Source organism: Ylistrum balloti, unplaced genomic scaffold, assembly GCF_031769215.1.
Source record: "Ylistrum balloti isolate Yb309-2 unplaced genomic scaffold, AGI_CSIRO_Ybal_v1 Utg371224, whole genome shotgun sequence".
Classification (NCBI taxonomy): domain Eukaryota; kingdom Metazoa; phylum Mollusca; class Bivalvia; order Pectinida; family Pectinidae; genus Ylistrum; species Ylistrum balloti.
This window is the reverse complement of record NW_026782663.1, coordinates 861,849-869,334: the sequence shown is the minus strand read 5'-3', so window position 1 is coordinate 869,334 and position 7,486 is coordinate 861,849.

Below are 7,486 nucleotides of genomic sequence, written 5' to 3'. Positions count from 1 at the left end.
GGTTTGATAAATAAATTTTCAATCATCGCATAACTTTGGAATTCTATTAGTAGGGTAGGCTAGTTAATTATGGTTATTCACCATCCTATCGCTATTTATAAGTGATACTTTCTCCAAGGCAGACGAACCGATAGACAAGCAGTCAGACAGGACGGCAGGGTGGCAGGTACAACAGGGACCAAGGGTTATCTGCCTTAACTATGGGATTAACTGAGACATTCCTTTTTCTTTCCTTTTTTTTGCCCCCATTCCAAATTAATGTTTAAACTCTATATAATAATTGTATGCTGCAGAAAGGACTGGGAAGTAGACTAATTAGTCGTGCTGCAATGTATGTCGGTTATGATGTGTGATGTCAAGTGTGATGTTTTCCTTAAGTATATCTTTTATGGTCTAATCATATTACGTCATCATCATACTATTGTGGTATTAATTAGGAAATGAGGCCCCAAAGAGACCAAACTGGTCCAAATAGACATACAATTTACGAAATCAATGTGTTTTCTATTAACCAAAGACTTGACAAGTGGGCATATTGGAAACATCACATAATTTTTTTTATTTACCTACATTTAGTCCGTCTCTGGACCAAGATAAATTTTAAACCATGAAAATCAATCATTAAATTTGTAAATAAAGAAGCTGTAGGTTATTGTTGTGGTTCATTTAATTTAGATTTGTTTTTGATAATTCAATATTAAATGGTTCATTCAATTCAAATATTTGATGAACGCATTCTTTTATAAAGTAAACATTGTTTATATTGAAATGGCGTAATTTCATTATTTTTTTGGTGTAAGAAGGAATTGAGACGTGAGAGAGAGAGAGAGAGAGAGAGAGAGAGAGAGAGAGAGAGAGAGAGGGGGGGGGAGGCGGTGTTTATTTGTGGTTCCCATCAAGCGCAGCGTGCCCGAAGCACGGCAGTAAAGAGTTCGCTCCTACGTAGTCATGTGACGTAGAATAACACTGACATATTCTGAACACCTGAACTCTATGAGGAGTAATCGACTTCCATAAAATACCAGGTTATCACGGTCCGTGCGAACAGACACTGGGAGTCGAATTTATGCCAAATCATCAATAATTTCAAAAAAATCTCCGATTCCATCCCAAAAACAAAAAATACAGATAAAGAATAGAGAAAATATGTGCCAGCCATTATTGTTAGTAGCAGATAGAATTGGTATTGCGTTCTTAGCAAAGAAAAATGATATGCAATTCCGTCGTCGTCTGTCTTAATAATCACCTGGAGATGTCCAGGTACCTAGTACAGGCACACCTGTCCACAATGTCATTCTTCTCATTGTCCGCCATCGAATTGCCCGTGTCAATCAACACCAGTCGATCACATTCATTCCGCCATTATTGGCGGTAGTTAACATGCCACAGCACTAGGGATGTTTACGTGTTTCTACATAAAATTCATTTATCAAAAATAAGTTAGTGTTCCTTTTTGGCATATATGTAAGGAATAATTTCTGTTTTAGTTCTGTTACGAGGTGAAAGATCGACCAGAGGAAATAGAGTAAAAACGAATGGAACACAAAGACAATTCATCTACACTTTGACTCAAATTATGACTGTTATATGTATGCAGGTAATACACATGATGACATTAACTTTCTCCAATTAATGTTCATGTTTGAGCTACATTTACAGTGAATTAAGCAACTCTTACCCTTGCGAAACACCTGGTCTGTTTTCCATGCATCGTGTTGCCGATTTTGAATTTTAAAATCAGTTTGTTTAACGTTTCGATATTTTATTGTTGTTTTTGTACTTTAAATACATTTACGATATAATTGGTAGAGGGGAAATCTGAACAAGTTCTGGGAAAGTTGGATTACGAGTGCAAATATATATTTAAACGGGGAAATATTTGATCTCTTTTCGATTTAACTAGACACTTAAAATATCTCTAGTAGGGAAATACATTATTTAGAATGACCAAATGTTATAAAATCAGTTTCTTAAATGACTTGTATCAAGTGCTAAAATGCCCTCGATTCATGTATTTATGTCATTTATCACAAAATAAGTGGTCAACTTAGCATTAACACTTATAAGATATTAGCTTTCGACTCTATATAGTATAAAAGAAGAAAAATTCGCATTCCTGTCGTCTTTCATTCTCAAAACACAAGCAAGAATCTGACTAAGAAGTACACGAAAAAGAAAAATTGTGTCTGAATTCTTCATCTTTTACAAAGAACTCTTCCTAATAGTACATTGGCACACGGTGTAAGAAATATATGTATATTCTAAAGCCTACTTATTTCTACACATACTTACATGTATATTTATGGTCATTGTATGTTTTAGATTACACGTGACCGTCTCACATGTGCATGTTGTCGTACAAGAAATGACCGATGGAACGAGATCGTTAATACACGCGTACACTCTATTTGATGGATGGTCCTGGAGAAGCCTCAGGCCCTACTTATATCTGTGATTTGGTAACTTAGTATTTGTTATAGACTACACGCATGGTTAGCTTTCACGTGTAGGTTTTCATTTTTGCGCAGTATTTAATTATATCTTGATATTACTCGCCGAAATTCTTATTTTAAAAAATCGAAAGATAAATATAGGTTGGTTTTATTTTTAACAAAATAATTCTGGTCGTAAATTTATTGCAAACAGTAATCAATAAAAAGATCTTTCGTTTTGTTAATAAACCATGTTATTACTTTTAATAAATTGTATATTCAAATTAAAATGTGGCAACCGTATTGCCGTCCAAAGCAGTTTTTTGTTTGTTTTATTCAAATGGAAATTTCTCTTTTTAGAATTAAAAGACGTGTTGTTTAAAGAACATGGTTGAAAGATATATGTAAAGTCTTACCACCAATACACAAAGGTAAAATAATTTTGTGTGCTTTCATATTGAGGAACATATTGTGTTTCTGATTCTTAATAAAACTTATATCATAATATAGAGGTAGTTCAGAGACAAACATAGATAACGAGTATAAACAGCTAGATATACATCTATAAAGTAGGTAAAGCTGACTAGTCTTCTTATACTTATACAGGTAAAGATACAGGTAAGATACAAGTAAGATAAGTTTGTGAGAGGGGCGGGATCTTCCGTGTCTGACATACGACTAGTTTGTAATGACAGGTGTGACGTTGATGCCCTCCCTGGGGCAAGATTCCGGGTCAGCCAGAAGCTTATTCTATCTATGAGCTGTCTCATCGTCAGTAGGGCACTGTTTCAACAATTCCCGAAATCTCATCTCTATTGTGTTTATCAGTCATTATTTCGGATCTCAAAACGGAGTATAATAATTATAAAGGATGTGATTTTAACTACCGTTTAAAACAAGTCTGTGTCTTGTCTTGGAGTAATTTCTTTTGGAGAAAAGATCAAGAACTGGACTGTAGTTACTTTGATGTAAGTATACGTAAAGCTATTCTGTATAATATTAACTCATATGTGGACCTCACTGTCAAATTACTGAACAAAAATAAAATTAGCCAACTTTAATAAAATATCAAAAATGATGTATTCCTAATCTTGTCAAAGTATGATTTTTCATGATGATGAGTAAACATATTTGATGAAGTGATAATCTTCCTGCAGGTAAGTTCCAAGATGGCGGCAATGTAATTTCAGATGATGACATATATGTACCTTGTGTGATGTGTGAAAGTAATTATAATGATAAACACGCAACAACACCAGACTCAGCGGACGGACATTTATCTTTAGTTCACAAGTGGACACCGGGCAGAAACATGTCGACTACATGACAGAAACGTGCAAATATACGGACGGAAAATCAAACACCTTCAGACATATTAAAATAAAAATTTGTTTTTCTGATAGCTGCGATATAATAAACAAGTAGATTTTTAGAAATATTGAAAAATAGAGAATAAAAACATGCATATAACTTGACATTAGCTTTGAGACAATAATACCATAATACCAATTTAGTTTGTTTATACGTGAAACAAGTAATATTTCTAACATTTTTTTGGGTATTGTTCATGATTTCAGAAGTTTGACTTACTTTACTATCATAGGACTTCCACTACCACTGTGCTTTCTGAATATCCGTTATCACCGTGTCAAACTATAACTATGTGGTTGATAGTGCAAGTTTACGTGTTGAACTTTAAACCCGTTATCCATCAATTTTAGTCTAGTTCTTTTAAACAATAACCGTCGCGTGTCGACGTATTCTAATTTGTAAGGGTCGTATAAGACTTACTTATATTAGTGATATGCAACATGATCTCTAACGATCGTTTTTGTTACGTTGGGTATTGCTCACTTTAAAATTATTTGGAACATCGAAATGTCTGCAAATTATAATTATTTGGAACAATGAAATGTCTGCAAATTTTAATCATTTGGAACAATGAAATGTCTGCAAATTTTAATCATTTGGAACAATGAAATGTCTGCAAATTTTAATCATTTGGAACAATGAAATGTCTGCAAATTATAATTATTTGGAACAATGAAAGGTCCATAATTAAGTTTTTTAATACAAAGTACACCCAAAACAATTCAAACCAATCTGCATTTGATTTTTACAATAACGCAACAGTTAGTCAATTAGTGGTATTAAGTATTGTTGATATACTTATACAAAATTTCAATATCAAAATACATTATAAGTTAATATACAGTTGGTGCTAACATTTCACTTCACACTTTTTTCGGGGAATTCTAGTTGTCGGAGTTCGAGTGAACAAAGTTTGCACGTACATGCATGAGATGTCAATTACTCGTTGTAATCAAAGGCAGACTGTGTTCATAACTGTTTTTTTTAAAACTTAGATGAAATATTGTTCATATACCAGTTACCTGAAGAATGTACATCAGACTTCATATCTGACTATTTAAATGTTGATATCAAGGATACAATGTACAAATTATGTGTAACGGTAGTTATTTTTACATCAAGTGCAATGAACACTTTGTGTGGTGATTCATATGCGAACATCAAAGGCACAGAGAAGATATTTTTGTGTGAGACAAAGTCTGACTATGTATGTTCAGGAACATATATCATAAGAACAATGACACATTTCAATCATTACTTCTACGTCTTCTTTACGTGTACTTCATTCTTTCTTATCTAACCAGTCATAATGAAGGAAAAAAATCTGTTCAGTACTTCATTTCTACTCATGCTATTTACCAGTAAAATTGAAAAAGTTCTTTGGCTCAATCGAACTTATCTAATTTACCAGTAAGAATGAAAAAAGGACTTTTATTCGTTTAGACTTATGTTATTTACCAGTAAGAATGAAAATGCTATTTACTTCAATCGTACTTATATAATTTACCAGTAAGAATGAAAAAAATCCTTTCGTTCATCCTTAATGATTTCATTTACCATTAAGAATGAAAAACGTTATTATGTTTTACTTATTTTAAGAAATTTGGCTTACATTTAATATACAGTTTACTCAACAAATATTAGAGAACAAAGAAATTCTTTGAAAAATGAAATTTATGTCTAACTTTCTAAAGTTTCAATGAGTTAAATTCTTATTATCAATTCAACGCACGTGTTTGTCCCCAATTACTATTGAACCTGACACAGTTGAGCATTCCCATGGATCTCTTTCTGTAAATTAGGATCAATCATCATCAAACTTTTTTACTGTAAGATAGATAGTTTCTCTCAAAAAACTTCCGCGTCATTGTGGAGGTATGTGTGTAAAGTGTTAGCTCACAAGTTATATACACCGTGTTTAAATTCTGCCAGCAATATTCTTTCAAAAAATGCTATAAGGTGGATAAACGATCTTTAAAAAGTAAACTAAAAGAAAAAGTTTCAAAAGTTTTTAAAGAAAAAATTAACAATTGAATATCAATATCAATTCTGAAATTGTTATAAAACAGTCGAACAATTATCTAAATGTATTTATTATAATTTTCGAGCCGGAATACGTCATGTCTTGCTTTGGTATAGTTTATTCATGAATTCATTAATTTGGAGGAGCCAATCAAGAGCAATATTAAACTAACAACATTGTTAATGTACAATATAACACAATGGTATCAGCCAATAGTAATGCTCGTTTCCAAATTAATCAGCCGAACAAGAATGACAAATGCAAAGGCTGTATATTCTTAATTGTGTTTGCATGGTTAATAGTTGGTTTTGTTAATCAAATCTATAGATATAGCAACTCTGTGTGTTATATCATTATGGCATCTCATTGGTGAACTTAAACCATATAAATAGAATCATTCAAAACAATATTCCACTTAATATTATACAGTTTTTATTTTCTTTAGATTAACGAGTCTGAAATGGTTGGGTTACCGTAAATACTGAAAGTCGATGGATTATTTCTCAAGTGGAAATGACTCCGTGTAGTGTCACGTCTTTTTTCCCTTTCTTTACGTGTCTGTTTTATATGAGAAATGGAACGCTTGACTGTCAGAGGTCGATTTTAATATACAAACGGAACTTTGTTATCTCGTAGTCGGCGGAACCGTAGGAAAACCTCGAGTTCAATAAGTTCAAATGTATAGAATGTATTTTGGCCAGGACCGAAGAAATACTTCGAATTAAAGGGTTTTATCAGTTCTTTGAGTTAGAGATGACGAGGTTCGAATTTATGTCGCTATTTCTGAAAATGCATTCGCAAAGAAAGTACTACAATTTGGATGGTATACTTTACAAACATCTAATGACGATTACTCCAATCATATCCAGCATTTAATATTCACTGGAAATTCTCCGTCTATAGAGACACTGTCCTCTCCCAATAATATTAACGAGGGACACACACATCAGGCCTGTTATTCCGGTCCTTGCGACCGTTAAATTTACTCTTGACGGCATATCTAATGACAGAAATTACGATAATACACATTAAACTTGTAGTCTGATGTCTTTTCTATGAAGTATACGATTTATTTTCACTATCAACAAGCATCAGTCATTAAACAGCCACCTTCAATTTCAATTTGGCATCTACGAATGTAGGGGCCTTAGCCATTAAGTTCTAGACGTGTTGAAAGGCAGCAGAGTATATAAAAGAATAAAACATCAAAACAATTAATTAAATGCAAAAGGTTTAAAGGTTTAAGAATGAGTGCCGCCTGGTCTTGTACGAAAATTTGCCTGAGAGATACTGCTTCAGCTTAGACAATGAGTCATCGTACATAGATAGCAACAATGCATGATGTCTATTCATTAACGCGCTCTTCTGTAGTTGTTTTTGTATTTTTAACTGTCACTTTAAGTTACAAAATGTACACTTATCAAGCACAGCATATTAATTTCTTGATGGAAATTCCTTATAAGTATAATTGTATTGGACAACGTCTATCAAAGTGATATATGAGTTGATGTTTTATATCAGTGTGAGCTCTATAGTACTATCGAAGAAGTGCATCGTCGTCAGTCAGGAAAATAATAGTATCACTGTTGTATATTGGTGTTTGTTTGCTTTTTTAGGGGGAGGTTACTTCTCATTCTGTAAATCTACATAACAAATATAG